At 33.7% G+C, this 16,627-nt stretch overlaps 1 protein-coding gene and 1 pseudogene across 9 annotated transcripts in view; one reads left to right on the forward strand and one right to left on the reverse strand.

The window, feature by feature from the left end:
- Window positions 1–16,627, forward strand: part of SOX6 (SRY-box transcription factor 6) — a 372,105-nt gene that overhangs the window by 146,000 nt on the left and 209,478 nt on the right. The window lies entirely within an intron of this gene.
- On the reverse strand, window positions 1,133–7,459 carry LOC112840792 (phosphatidylinositol N-acetylglucosaminyltransferase subunit P pseudogene; annotated as a pseudogene).

Here is a 16,627-nt window from a genome sequence, read left to right on the forward strand (position 1 = left end):
TCTATATTTCTTTCATCAAACTGTCAACAAGGCAGCTTCCCATTTTGAGTGCTATTTTTCATTGTATTTAATTCACATATTTTTATGTATGCTTTTTTCGTTGTATTTAATACAGATTGTGTGTGTTTAAGTATGTGTCAGAGAGAGACAAAAACAATACACAAGGGAAGACAGGAGGGAGACATCAGACATGCTAAGAAAAATAGAGTAAGATAAAGGTTTTTTTCCTTGTCAAAGTAAATTAAACTCTCAGAGAAAGAGAGAACCATTTCCATTTATATTGGTATCTAACTTTCTCTAATATCTTAAACCCATGCCCCTGAGAGTCACCCCACTCAATTTCGTGGCTTCTAGAGGAAAATCCAAATCCCTTTGTTCAGAGGTACTGCTTTTTGACTTTGGCATGAAGGTTCTTGAACACACCCGACCACTGATATGGAACCATAATACATGGGGTAGACAAAGCTTGTTGATTCCACACTGGCTCAAAATTAAATAGGCAATTCACAGAAGAGGATGCCTGGATAATAGGGATATGCAGATTAAAGCAATAATAAGCTACCATTTCATATCCATCAGACTGGAAAAGATTAAATGTGAGGAACTAGGATTCTCATAAACTACTTGTGGGAGTGTAAGTTTATATACCTACCCTGAGTTTCGCTATATCTAGCAAAGTTGAAGATGCACATATTCTATGAACTAGCAATCCAACATATATATATATTCTACATATATATATTCAAAAGAAACTCTTGCATGTGTATAAGAATGTTCACTCTAGCACTGTTTATAAGAGCAATCAAAATAAAGAAGCAGTCAAAATAAACAGGAATTATATATATCAACAAGTATGGATCTAAAAACATGATATTACATGAGAAAAGACACAAAATTACATATCTAGTATATGGTATGACCATAAATATTTTCTTAATAAGCCCATATATAGTAACAGTGTAAAAACAGGTATTAAAAGAATAAACACTAAATTTAGTACAATTAATACGAAAAAAATAAAAGCAGGTCCTGCCTCAAGGGCACAGGAGACAAACAATTAAATGTGATTTGTTATTGTCTGGTATAGAGCCACCCTGTTTACTCAGACTATCCACAGTGCTTGCTCTTCACTTTACCGACAGAAGCTTTCAAAGTTGCTTAAGCCTCCTCTTTTTAAAGTGTGACTCTTGGCCTCCCCTTGAACTCCTGTTACAGGATGGATCAGGATATCTGAGTCTTCAGACAGTCGGCCAGAAGAGGTCTTTTTTACAAAAATAAAACTTTTCTCATTATTATGGCATTTTAGATAGCACCTTTGGGATACCCTACAACTCCCAACCGTATTTTCGTTTATTTATATGTTTACTGATTCCACTCATGTGTCAAACATTTTTGAGAGGCTTTTATATGCTAGGTATTGGGAATACAAAGATGACTAAGAAATGGTTTCTACCCTTAAGGAGGTCACAGTCTATAATGGCATATGCAGATAATTATAACACAGATAATTATAAACTTTTTTAGCTCATGCTTTAGAGGATGCTAAAAAGGGAATTAATTATAATATTATTTAAGGTTTTTTTTTCCCTTCAAAGTAAATAAAAGAATTATCTCTCAAAGAAAGAGAATCGTTTGTATTTATAGATCAGTGTCACATTTTCTTTGGTATCTCAAATCCATGACAACCAGGGTTAATATTTATGTTTCCAGCCCAGACCTCATTTTTGAGCTCCAAATTTATATATCCAATTTTCTACTGTACATTTCTTCTTGAACACTTTAAATTTAAGATGTCTACAATGAAATTCCTGATTTCTTTCTCAGGTCTCCTATACCTAAATTCTTTCCCATCTCAATAAATAACAACTCTGCCCTAGGTGCTCAGGTCACAAACCTTTAAGTTCACCTTGATTCCTCATTACAAGCCATAGTTTCCATTTGCCTCTCTCTATGTCTTCTAAACTTACTCTGTGCATTGAGAACCCTACTGAGTGAGTTCCTTCTCACTTTGACTTCCATTTGGGTTCAACCAAATGGAAGGCACTCAGGAGAGCTGGGAGAGAGTAAGATTAGTGTCCTTTCCCTCTCCACAGCTCTTTCCTTGCCAGATTGCTGTAGGCTGGTTGTGACCCTTTCATGACCCTCTCCATACAGCTACATTCTCTAGGTTCCAGCACCCGTCCTTTCCCCTTATGCTTTAGGCCTTGGTATGGTAACAGCTTCATTCTAAAACTAGCTCTTGGGTATATCACTATCCCTTGGTGTTTTCCTTAAAACTTGCCCCATATTTTTGTAAATATGCAACTCTTCTCGTATTACCCAATTTAAATGTGCCACTACCATTATTTGGTCCAGGACATCAATCTCTCCTACCTGGATGATTGTACTAACCTCTTAGCTGACATTCCCTGCTTTCTCCCTTGTCTCCATACGATCTGTTTTCCACAGAAAAGCGAGGTGGATCCTTTTAAAATATCAGTTAAATCAGTTATTCTTTGTCTGAAAACCCTTTAATGGATCCATATTAATTTGAATAAGGGCCAAAGCCCCTACGATGGCCCAAAAGGCCCTACAAAATAGATATGGCCCTCTCCTTCTCTAACTTCATCTTCTCTTACTCTCCTAAAGGAAAACTGTTTCTCTACTCAAAACACATCTAGACACCAAAAAAATTTTGAGTTTTCCACACCAAATAATTCTTCAGTGCTCTGTGGGCACCGATTGGGTGTCCTACAATTTAACTCAATTCTCATATTAACAAATCAGAGTTAGCACAGACTGCCCCCACAACAGATCAAAGGCTTAATCCCACATGACTGCCCCCTACTTCAGACACCCATTACAAGTCATGGGTCTCCTCAGGTTATCCACAATTCTTTCCAAGTTGGTTACAAATCAGGAGTTCCCCAAACCCTCTCTTCAGTTTGATTATTTGCTATAATGGCTCACATAACTCAGGGAAAGCCTCTACTATTAATTTTTTGTTATAAAGAATACAAATGAATAGCAAGATGAAGAGGTATATGGGCAAGGTCTGGAAGGTCCCAAGTGTAGTTCTTTTCCTATGGGGTATGGGATGCTCCATCCTCCTGGGATAAAGATGCATTCACCAAGTTCTCTGTGGTGAAGTTCTCTGGACCTCTTCATTCAGGATTTTTATGGGACTCCATTACATTGGTATGATTGATTAAGTCATTGGCCATTGGTGATCAACTCAGTCTCCAGCCTCTCTCCCCTCCCCAGAGGTCAGGGGTAGGGCTGAAAGTTCCAACTCTCTAATCACATAGTTGGTTCTTCTGGCAACCAGCCCATTTCCTGGAGCTATCTAGGGGCATATTAAGAATGACCTCAGAAACAAGCTCAGGTACAGTTGAGAGGGGCTTATTATGAGTAATAGACACTCCTCTCACTCTTACCACTCAGGAAATTACAAAGATTTTTGAAGCTCTATGCCAGGAAATGGGGATGAAGACCAAATATGTATTTACTATATCAAAATATCACCTCTTCCCTTTGCTCTTTTTTGCTCATGGTATTTTTCCCTACTAGTGTTCCTCAAATAGTCACACACCTCAGGACCTTTGCATTTGTTGTTTATTCTTCCTGGAATGCTCTGCTCCTCAATACTCTCTTGAATCATTTTTCCAGCTCTTTCTCAGAACATTTCTAAGTTCTTGCTTAATGGTCATTCTCGGAGAGATCTATCGGGACCATCCTTTTTAATGTTGGAACCTCTTCTACCTACTTATCTTTTTTTTTTTTCCTATAACATTTGCTGCATCTTAATATACTTTTTTTATTTTTTCATTTCTTTTGTTATCTGAGTTTCCCCACTCAAAGGTAAGTTGCATGAAAACAGGCTATGTGTGGGTTCACTGCTTGACCCAAGGTATATAACAAACATTTACTCAATGAATGATTGAATGAATGTAGTGAATTAGAGACATGTACAAGAAGCCTGTGAGTATCAGAGAAGACTGAGAAATTGCTTTTATTCTTCTGTCTCCTCACTCTGGCTTCACCAGTATGCTTCTGCTTCTGAATGGAAGTTCTAGTTAGTTTATGCCTGAAGACCACAAGATCTGTCTGCTCACTTATGCCAATAGGCAGATCTAAAATTTGAAACACAGATAAAAAAATTTCCCCTTTTATCTGAACATCACAAATATAAGACTCAAGTACATAAGAGCATAGATAGTTTTGTTTTCATTGTAAAGGACAATAGTTCTAGACTGTGTTTTACTTCCTAGTATGATTATTCTTGACATTATTGGATATTTTTTCAAGGTAACCTTTATATTCAACAAATTTGCAATACCAAAAACGTTATTGTACAATATAATAATTTTGTTCTTTAGTAGAAAGAGGAATTATGAGATAGAGATTACTTAATTTTTTTCATAAATAGCATTTTAACTGAGGGAAGTTGTCAGTAAATATCTGCTAAGCGATTTTCTAATACCTCACATACAAGATTTTCTGCTTTTTTTCCCGAAACATACTTCATACTAGGAAGCCTCAATTAAGATTCCAAAATTTAAATCAGATATTAAATTTCAGTTCATATTAAATAACTGCAAGGAATCTTAGAAGGTCAATCCTGTTTTTTATTCATATTTCACAGAAATTTTTAAAAAGGGATAGTTTCTGTAATATCAATAATAATAACTAGACAAGAAAATAGGAATTTTCTAGAGAGAGAGCATGAATGGGGGGGGAGGGAGAGAGGGAGAGGGAGAATCCCAGGCAGGCTCCATGCCCAGCATGAAGTCTGACACAGGGCTCAATCCCATGACCCTGAGATCATGACCTGAACCAAAATCAAGAGTTGGATGCTTAAATGATCGAGCCATTCAGGTGCCATGAGAATAGGAATTTCTTTTGTGAATACATTATACTGTTTGTTGACCATTGATATATAAATATTTCCCATAGTCTAACTGAATCTACTCAAACCTTTGTGATGTATCTTAGGTTTGTGAGTGGATTTTGAAAAACATATCTGTTATTATCAGGACAAAGTATTTATTGAACTTCTGGTGTGTGTCATGCATTTTGCTAGGCATTTTCACCTTTGCTTGCTGTTTGCTTAGCAATGTCTTTATTGAGATATAATTCATATGTCATAAAATTCACTCATTTAAAGAGTAAAGTTCAAGTTAATTTTGATTTGAAATCCAAAACATAATGAGCTCTTTATATTTTATTACCATTGGTCTAACTTGTGCTTTGAATGGATCTTTTAGCAATGTATGATTTTATGACATGGTCATTTGGAAAATGTTGGATCACTGAGTTATACAAGGCTTCCAAATGTTGACATATTTCATGATACAATATAAAATAATCACATCCATTAATACCACATTTGTAAATTTGAAAACAATTTTATTATTGAAAACAAATCAGTTGTTTTCCTTGAAGTGAAAAGACTCAATTCATACCATTTTTGAAAAAATGTCTTTTAAGAATCCAAGATATGGAAGCAACCCAAGTGTCTAGTCATACATGAATGGATTAAGAAGATGTAGTATATACAATGGAATATTACCCAGCCACAAAAAAGGATGAAATCTTGCCATTTGCAACAACATGGATGGATCTAGAAGGTATAATGCTAAGTGAAATAAAGTCAGTCAGAGAAAGGCAAACAACCATATGGTTTCAGTTATAGGTGAAATTTAAGAAACAACAAAAAAAATACAAACAAAGAAAAAAGGAGACCAAAAAGCCAGACTCTTAACTATAGAGAACAAACTGGTGGTTGCCAGAGGGGGAGGGGATTGGCGAAATATGTGAAGGGGATTAAGAATACCCTTAGTATGATGAGCACTGCTTAATGTGTAGAATTGTTGAATTATTATATTGTACACCTAAAACTAATATAACACTTACGTTAACTATCCTTGAAATAAAAAAAAAACCCTATTTTGAATACCATTCTGTGCGTATCATTCATCTGTCAAGTAAAAATGGTGTTCTAGGAAAAAGCCATTAGTTCGGATCTTGAAGAATCACACAAGTCCTTTTGTCAAGAAAACTATTGTTACTTTGGTATGTAGCAGAAATAATTTATATATACTTAGAATTTGGTTACACATATTATAAAGTGTACTCTAAGTTGAGATTTAATAAGATCAATATTTTTTTACTGTTTTATCAAGAATTTTTAGGTGAAACTGTCATTTAAAAAAAATACATGTACACTTGTGGAGCACTGGGTGTTATATTTAAGTGATGAATTTCTAATTCTACTCCTGAAACCAATACTACATTATATGTTAATTAACTTAAATTTAAATACAATCTTGGAAGAAAAAAAAAGTACATGTGTGTGGTTACAAAGACTTCAATGACCGCTAACTAGTACAATTCAGTGTCACTGGCTTGGTTTATGATAAGGCACCAGTAATTTTACTTATCATTAGTTTTGCCCTTTAGAGTAAATGTCAATGCAGTGAAAAGACAAAAAGATCAGTAATATTCTAAATATATTTTTACAAATACAGCATTCATATAAAAGTGGACCCCAATGGTGGCCAAAATGCATTTTGAAAAGTATGAGTCAAGTGATAGATGTAAATATAATGGTAGTGAGGGGAATAAACATTCTCTTCCAAGAAAGTTAAATGTTTATTTTTTAAATCTTTAATTATTATTCAGTATACACACAATTATTTAAAACATTAATTTAGAAGGAAACTAATTGCTTTAAATATCTTCTCACCTCAAATTCTATTCCCTTAACTTTCCTTAAGTGACCTTTAGTAGAAATTTTTTTTCTTTATGTTGGGAAGAAATAACTTATAAACAATTATGTGCCCTTGAGTGAGAGATATTTTATTCTTTTTTTAATGCATGATTTTATTTAGTCTGTCCATTAATAACTAATATTTTAGAACACTTAATGATATTATGGAACTCAACATAAGAGAAGTTCAACTTAATTTTTTTACCTTTCAATGTTAAGTATTAATAAGAGAGTCAAAATAACTATGGTCAAAATTATTATGTCAAAAACATAATAAATAGTTGGTGTTAGGCTACATAGAATGCAATTTTTGGTGTAAAGTTCTTTGACTGCAAGAAAGAACATTTGGTTTACTTCACTAATGAGAATATCTCTTAATGTTGGGATGGCCTCTTATTGGCATTTCTTCTGCTGTTGATTATTAGCATAGTTATCTGTGATTGTATGAATGGAGATGAGTGGAGATGTATTCATACTGTTTATTTCAAATGATAGTACATAACCAATTACTGTAGTAATGAAGAGGTAGACCGGCCACGCAACTGCCCAATATTTTTGAGTCCAGTAGATTTAGCCTATGGCGTTTAGTCAAGATTCAGGAATAAAAGCCCCCATGAGATATAGAATGTAGCCAAATTGGGAGCTTAAGAAAAGAACAAAGCCATAAATTGTTCTTTTTGGCAATGGGGATGGTAAATTTTCCACCATTTTCCCTGTGACTTTAGACAATCTTGTTGTACTGCAGCCAAGGTGCCTGGGGAATGGGGCCTTTCACACCCCCTCCATGGGTGTATGGTTAGTGTAAATGTTGAGATACAAAATCTCTCTTAATAATTCCAAGAATTGTATAGTATCACTTATCACTGTACATTATTGTACAATAGAATATAGAAATATATAAAATTATAACATAAAATTCTCTTTGCTCTACCCTGCTAGCTTATTTTAAAAATGGAATTTTTAAAATAAAAATATGTTATGCAACTTGCTTTTTTTCCCCTTAATATAGATTTATCTCATTTTGGGGGATATAATTTTTGTCTGGTTTGCTCACTAATCTCCAGAATTTAGAACAGTGCATAGAAGATGCTCAGTAAACATTACTTTAGGAGCTGTCCACATTAATATAGCCGGATCAACAAAGAATAACTTATCCATTCCTCTATTGATAAGCATTGGCTTGTTCCCAGCTCTCACTTTTAAAGTAACACTATAGTAGAAAAAATGGGTGGAAGAATGTTTCAGGCAATATGAATAGCATGAGTAAGACCTGGAAATGTGAGAGTGAAATTACTTTTCTGCAGAATTTCATGTTTTTAGTGAAAATAATGTGTGCGTGTGTATGTGCATTTGTGGCTAGGGTGGGCAGGTGTTAAAGTTGGACAGGAAAAGTGAGAAATGAGGTTAGATGGGCAAGCAAGTACAAGATCATGAAGGGGTATGTAAGCCATTTAAATAAGTCTGGACTTTATTAGTGGAGAACCACTGAAGAATTTGACTAGGTGAGTGATAGGACCATGCCTGGATTTCCAACTTCCATCTTCATCCTTGTGGCTGTTGGAATAAAGTGGTATTTTGTAGTCAATGAAAATGTTTGATTTTAGAACTTTATTAAACATTTGGAATAAAATATATCATAATTCTGTATCATGTAACTTTTATTCACTCTTAGGATAGATTCTAAACTTTTTAAAAGATTTATTTATTTATTTTAGAGAGGAAGAGCATGAGCAGGAGGGGCAAAGGGAGAGGGAGAGAGAGAGGGAGAAGGAATCTGAAGCAGACTCCATGCTGAGCATGGAACCATCCCACGACCCTGAGATCACGACCTGAACCAAACCCAAGAGTTGGAAACCCAATTGACTGTGCCACCCAGGTGCCCCAGGATATTCTAAAATGGATTTTTAATATTGATATTATATGACTATATTGGCAAATATTTATTGAATGTTTACTATGTGAAAGCACTGTTCTAAGTGCTTCACGTCTACAAACTTGTGTTAACTCACTTGATCTATATACAATACCCTGTTATTATTCCAATTTTATAAAATAGATCAATAAGATCAAAGTTACAGCACTAGAAAGTAGTGGAGTTGAGATTTAAAACTAGGCAATCTGGCTCCAGAGCCCATGCTCTTAAACATGTCACCATACTGCTTCCTAAATCTGATTATTTCTAAAATATATGAACAAAACCTGTGAACTTACATGTGAAACTGTGATAAGTCAAAAATTAAGTTATATTTCCTCATTTACAGAATGATGTAAATTCGACTTATTCTGTTTTTATTCCAGTTTTTTCTTTTGTAAACATAAAGAGACAAAAATATATTTTGTGAATTAGTGAGTTTGCTGGCCAAACTAACATTAATTATAATGTCACATTTAGAAGAAGGTGGTTTTCAAATTCAAGTTACTCTCAAAATTAACTAAAAAAAAAATCACATCTAAAAAGTTAATACTGCATTGTATATCAATATATAATGTTAATCTAATGAGTATATATATGTATGTTGTAGATCAAGAAGAGGCTGTAAAGCAACCATAGAGTTTATTTGGGGCCTTAGGGATTATAATCTAGAGACACAGAATCCACCAAAATTGAAAGTGTTCTTGGAGTTAGGAGGGAAGAATGCAGGTTTATAAAAGCAAAAACCATGAGGTTATATAACTTGTTTTGAAAGAATTATGATTGATGCTGGCAGGGTTTAAACTGACTATCTAATACACAGTTGGCTATTTAGATAATAGGCATTACATTATTTCTATTTCAGTTTAAGTTAGAAGGATGTGTTCAAGGAGGTTGTGGAGTTGCAAATAACAAATTGCAATTGACAAAAGTCAAAAGTTCATGGTGTTCTGACAGTTGAAACAGGAGATATGCATAAGCCCTACTTCCTTTTGACTTTTGACTCTATTTTGAGTAACTCTCTTAGCAATGCGTACTTCATTTTGAATCTTGTTTCATATGTATATGTATACAATATGTTTCCATTTATAGTTCTTGGTCACATAAATGATTTTTTCTCATGTTACCAAGAGATTAATGATCTTTACAGATACAGGCAAGATTGAATGATTTTCATAAAACATTAAAATTGCAGAGAGAGTCTATACTCATGGAATATTTCTAGATTATAACCTATAACTAAAAGTGTCCTTATAGATTATCTAATCCAACACCCTCATTTTACAGGTGGGGAAATAGAAGCCCAGAAAACTACTCTCACAAAGTGGCAAAACTAAAACTAGAACCCAGATATTCAGATATATATTCCAGTCACTTTCCATTATACCACTTCATAATCAAATATTTATATATATATATTCTATTAGCTCTTATTACACACCATGCAAATTACAAGATGAGTGTCATACTATTTTTAAATTTTATTATTTTCTATTTCTGTCATTTGCTATATACTAGCAAACAATGAACTCTTACTAAATATATGCTTATGTGATTTATCTGGCCTCAGCTTGAGAGTTTTATCCGTTAATCTTTATAACTGTCTGCATTTCTGTTGTCCTACACTCCCAAAATACCACTTTTTTAAAAAAGAGAGAGAGGCAAACCAAGAAACAGACTCTTAACTATAGAGAACAAACTGATAGTTACCAGAAGTGAGCTGGGTGGGGGGATGGGTGAAATAGGAGATGGGGATTAAGGAGTGCACTTCTTGTGATGAGCACGGGTATTGTACCTAAGTGTTGAATCACTATATTGTACACCTGAAACAAATATTACACTGTATGTTAACTAGCTGGAATTTAAATAAAAACTAAATGAAAAAGGTATGTGCGGATTTTCTACTGCACAGGGGGGTTGGTGCCCCTAACCCATGTTGTTCAAAGGATATATGTAGTATGTGATCATACTAGAGGAAAACATGCTAAATCTGCCAGTTAAAAAAAGATTCAATTTAGATTGCCCCTTCAGATCTTTTTGTTCTGCTTATTTTTTCACAGTGTTATGCTGCTTTTATTCACTTAACATTATCACATGGCATTTTTTTCACTTTTAAAAGGCTTTTCCTAATATTAGTTAAAAATCCACTTTGCCTCTGCGTAATCAGTACCTGAATATAGATAGACCTGTTCACTTAATCGTTTCACTATAATTGGACTTTCCATTTGTTTTCAGTTTTTCACTATCACCAGTATTGTTTCAGTGAATATCTTTTAACATAATAATCTTTTAACACATAGAATTTTATCCTTGAGAATGTAATTTCAAGTAAAGAAAATCTTGTTAGAAATGAAAAAAATGAAATAACTTTTTTTGTTATGATGCCTTGTCTCCTGAGGAACTTAAGACTAGAGTTCTTTATATAGTTCTTGCTCTTATTTAAAGGAAATTAGGATCTGGAGAACCCCGCAGGTGCTCAGATTTTCAAATACATGGGCCAATGACAGGCGAAGATTCTTGTGGCCCATAATATTCCAGTTGTTAAAATTGATCAAAGTTGGGCACTGAAATCTTTCCAAGTCCACATGTAACTGTTTTACCTATGAAACATCCTGATTTGCTATTTCTGAAAAAGTATCAATTGAACTCTGATTAATATCTTTAAACCAACACGTATGAAAACTTGCATGCTGAGGTTCCAGAGTGAAAGTCTTAGTATCTTTGAACAAGTTGTGCTTCTTAAGATATTTACTTATTGATGCTTCTGTCATTGACTAGCATTTCATTGTTAGATTACCCGATAGACTTGAGGAAGTGAAAATGCATTTAAATAAAAATATTGCTTTTTAAATGGATTGAGGAAAATGATTACTGAAATCAACTATCTTCCAAAAACAATTTAAAGTGGATTATTTCACTTGATTTTTTAAGAGGTGGCATGTTACAGTGGAAGGAGTTCTGAGCTGAGGATCAGGACTTCTACTTTCTAGTCTTAACTTGAATTACCTTTTTGACATAAGGCATATCATTTTCCCCTTCTGGCTTCCAGCTTCCTGATTTGTTAAAACTTGGGAGTTGAATGACTTCTTCGATTCTTTACAACATTGATTTTCTGAGTTGTGATTGTTTAAATAAGTATACTTTAAAAAAAACATTTCAAGTTATTTAATAGATAAGATGAATTTTTGACAAATCACCTTTAGCTGTAGATTAATGATGGTAAAACCAGCAATGGAAAATTTGGGGAACAAACAAACTGGTTTGATTGGGAAAAATGTGAGATATGTTTTCTTTCTTCCACAATGCTCACTTTTTCCCCTTAAAAAGCTCAGATAGGCAGTAAGCTTTGAAACAAGTGTTTGCTTATGTTCAAATTGGGAAATACATTTGGAGCCATATACATATACACCTACACCCGCCCCCAACACCCTCTCCCTTCTTCCAGTTTTCCTGTTTTCCAGTGTATGGGGTCAACCTGGGACTTCAGGCTAGGGAAAATAAGCACAATGTTACTTTAATGCTAACTAGAGCTGTGAAACTTCAAGATAAGAAAATGTATTCTCAGAATATCAGTCTAGAAGAACTGGCTGTTTTGAAGTGGAAAGTAAATAGGTTTGAAGTTAGGGTTTAAGATCTGGCTGTGTGATTTTAAGTAAATCTTGCGTCTTCTCTTTTTCTTCATTTGTAAATTGGTGATGGATGGTAAGGATAGCTGTCTTACTAGGTGGTTTTAAGGTTCAAAAAACCTAATGTATGTGAAAGCACTTTCTAGTACCTTTTTAGTTGTTTAAATTTTTATTATATCTAACTTATTTTCATGTATAGATTAGCTGAAACAATGTTATCATTCATGTCTACTCACCTTATACAAACTAAATACCTAATAATTTTATATATCCATTTTTGACAAGCTTTTAGGCTAAGTAAGGCCATTTTTATGATAGACTTGTATCACTTTACTAACTTGAATAGAAAGAAGGTTAAAATGAGTAGCCTGATACTGAATAATTCCTTACTGTATATTTTTATCTTGGTAGAGTTACTAACCTGGTAGAATTTCTCCCATGCTTTTTATTTTATAATGATAATGAAATGAATGATAGTAATAATTATATCACCTCACTCTTGCTGATGATCTCTGCCTTATATTTCTTGGGTTGCCAGAGTAAACTCTTACTTAGTAGCTCTTTCCAAGTTGTCTAAGCTGCTGTTGATTATTCAGTTCATTTGAACAAATGGAGGGAACAAAAGAGTGTGTTTAGTCAACTCTTGATCACCTGAGCTCTCAGCTGCACAGATTAATTCCAAACAGCAGCTACTTCACATGTTTACAGTTAGCTCATGAATGGATTTAAGAGTTTACATTTAAATATAACCATGTCTGATAATCTGGGAACTCACTTGTCTTTGGCTTGTCACAGTGATAATTAAAACTTGGAAGTGTTTTCCCTGAATCTAAAGTATCTCTTATTGCCTAGAATACATTGGCCCAAGGCTTTAACTTGTGAATCTTCTTGGAAGAGTCTTGTTTATTTGTTTCTTTCATCACTTTGGCACACAAAAGACTGATAAATGCTCCCGTCACTTTTGCTCCTTTTGTTTTTGTTGTTTTTTTTTTTTTTTTCTGGTCTGAGTAGGCAAATCCACTCTTTGCTTAAAGGAAGATGTTGGGAAACTAAATTTTTAGGCCATTTATTATTGAACTGAATTTGGTTCCAAATTCACACCAAATACCTATTTAGGTATATTGGCATTGTATAGTGGCATTGCCTTTGGATCTACACAGTTTTGAAATTTCTTAATTGATGTTCACTTTCATATTTTAGACTTTTTTCCTTAAACAAACAAACAAACAAATGTATTTCTGCTGCCTCTTATGTAACTTTTACAACTGTGAACTAACAGCGTTACATCTTAACTCAGGTATCCCTATAAAGTAGTGCCTGAAAAATTCCAGGAATGACAGAATTCTTTTTCCCAAATCACATTTAGTAGATTTTCTTGTGTTTTGGTGTTTGTTTGTTTTCCCAGTGCCTCTTTAAACTTTACTTGGTTTAGATACTTCAGTATTTTTTTTTAAGATTTTATTTGTTTATTTTAGAGATAGAGACAGAAAGAGAGAGAGAGAGGAGGAGCAGAGCGAGAGGGATAAACAGACTCCGTGCTGAGCACAGAGCCTGATGTGGGGCTCAATCCCAGGACTCTGGGATCATTACCTGAGCCGAAATCAACTGACTGAGCCACCCAGGCATCCGTAGATCCTTCAGTTTTTAAATTACTGATGGTCCATATAATTAACTATATAAAATAGAAATTGTATTTCATTTAGAACCTTTCAGTTCCACTATGCTTGGTAATGTCTGTTTAGAACTGCCTGTGAGTAAGCTTGGAAATACAGTTTAGGACTCAAAAGTAGCTCAGTTTTGGAGGTATAGGTGGTTTCTTTTCATACTCCTATTAATATAATTTGGGAATTACTTATTTTTCTATATTAGGAAGAAATTTGGTAAACAGTGTTGCTGTGGATTTCCTAGAAACTTAACTATAAACTCTCTGGAATAATTGTAGGCATGTAGATTTTCTAATACTGTTTTGTAGAACTGAGGAAATTCTTTTCCCATAGAATTTACTCAAAGGCCATTGACTCTGTGGCTTTTATTGAATATAAGTCTGGTATAGACTTCCAAAAATTTGGCTGAATTTTCAACTTAAAATAAAGTGGGAAAGTTTTGTTTTACTGTCTAATGCTAGACAGGACTTTTCATTAATTTTGCTTTAAAATAATTTTCATTATTTCTTCATTAGATATAACCCAAGGCCTTAGAATCTTCAGAAGCAAATATAAGTTTTTCATTGATTCATATGTTTGTATATTTATCATATGAAAAAAGAACATGTGCTTAATATCAAAATTAAAATTTATGATGATATAATGCTGTAAGATTTAGACATTTTAATATTCTCATCTTTTTTTTAGATGGACTTTTTTGTGTTGGTTAATTACTAAGTAAAATTATAAGTTTGTCTCTTCTAAAATGAGAAAAATTAGCATGACCTTATATCTCCTTAATTGGGAATTACATTGCATGGAAAATTGATTGACTATTTCTATGAATGTTGTATTAAAAATTTCTCTTCAAAATACTTGGCAAATAAGGAGCATTTGTACAAGCTTTATGAAACTAAGATTACATTGTTATGTTTACTCTAGATGAAGGGTCTATTATATCTTTATTTGTTTATTTTGAATTTCTACATGTGTTCAAAAGTGATGAATTGAGCCTAATTATTCTATAGAATTGCATCATCCATATTTCAGGCTTACCAACAACATAAAATTCCATATTTTATGGAATTTTTATGAAGTTTATCAACTCTAGGGTTCTATTTACATAACATTATTTAGAAACTGACATTAAGTGACAATAAGTTGTGACTATGTTTGAGCTTATCTGGGATTGTCTGGTTTACACCTGTGTTCTTGATGTACTCATTCACAGTGCCTGCATTCATTTAAGAAATGTCCTCATTTGGATGATGAATTATCTGAATTAATTCACATAATAGAATTCCTTTCCACAAGTATTTGTTGAAGACTTACTATGTGTCTGGAACTGTTTTAGGTGCTGGGGAAATAGCTAGTAGTAAACAAATTAAAAGACAAATGACATTATCAAGTAACTCAGAAGATTATGTCTGTTATTGTTGCCAAAAAAGTGATCAGGTAAATTGTCTTTGTCATTGAACACAACAAAAATAAAATGTGCCATTCGTGCATAATAATTGAGTACCACTGGAATCACAGCACCTTAAATAGACAGAAAGACAATGAGATATCACCTCACACCTGTCAGAATGGCTAAACTCAACAACACAAGAAACAATGGGTGTTGGTGAGGATGTGGAACCCTCTTGCACTGTTGGTGGGAATGCAAGCTGCTGCAGCCACTCTGGAAAACGATATGGAGGTTCCTCAAAAAGCTAAAAATAGAACTACCCTATGATCCTATGATTAAGCAATTGCACTACTAGGTTTTTACCCAAAGAATACAAAAATACTAATTCAAAGGGACACATGCACCCCGGTGCAGAATTATCTACAGTAGCCAAATTATGGAAACAGCCCAAGTGTCCATCGACTGATGAATGCCTAAGAAGATGTGGTATATACAAATACAATGGAATATTACTTAGCCATCAAAAAGAATGAAAGCTTGCCATTTGCAATGACATGGATGGAACTAGAGGGTATTACGCTAAGTGAAATAAGTCAGTCAGAGAAAGACAAATACCATGATTTCACTTATGTGTGGAATTTAAGAAACAAAACAGATGAACATAGGGGAAGGGAAGGAAAATAAAATAAGATAAAAAAGAGAAAGGGAGGCAAGCCATAAGAGACTCTTAACTATAGGAAACAAACTGAGGGGACATGGGTATAGGGATGGGGTAACTGGGTCTTGGGCATTAAGGAGGGCACTTGATGGAATGAGCACTGGGTGTTATATGCAACTGATAAATCACTAAGTTTTACCCCTGAAACTAATAATACACTATATGCTAACTAAATTGATTTTTAAATAAAAAATTTTTAAAAATAGTTGATGGGGATTAAGGAGTGCACTTATGATGAGCACCAGGTGTTGTATGGAAGTTTTGAATCACTATGTTGTACACCTGAACCTAATATTACACTGTATGTTAACTGGAATTTGAATAAAAACTTTAAAAAGAAAAAAATTAGGTTAGGAGCAAAATAAATGAATATTTAAACAGAAAGGAACGTATCAACATTTTTTAAAGAGATTAGAGATATGCTATCCATGTGTCAATAAGATGTGTCAGGTAAGAATGTGTTGTTTTTATAAGGTCAATGAATAGTTAAAAATTCTCAACTTTGTTTTAAACTTGTAGGTGTAGGAGAAACAAACTGCAAATACCCATTTAACTTAATTATAATTGTT

Source organism: Callorhinus ursinus, unplaced genomic scaffold (assembly GCF_003265705.2).
Source record: "Callorhinus ursinus isolate GAN/ISIS: 27379988/994484 unplaced genomic scaffold, GSC_fseal_2.0 scaffold49, whole genome shotgun sequence".
In the NCBI taxonomy this organism is placed as follows: domain Eukaryota; kingdom Metazoa; phylum Chordata; class Mammalia; order Carnivora; family Otariidae; genus Callorhinus; species Callorhinus ursinus.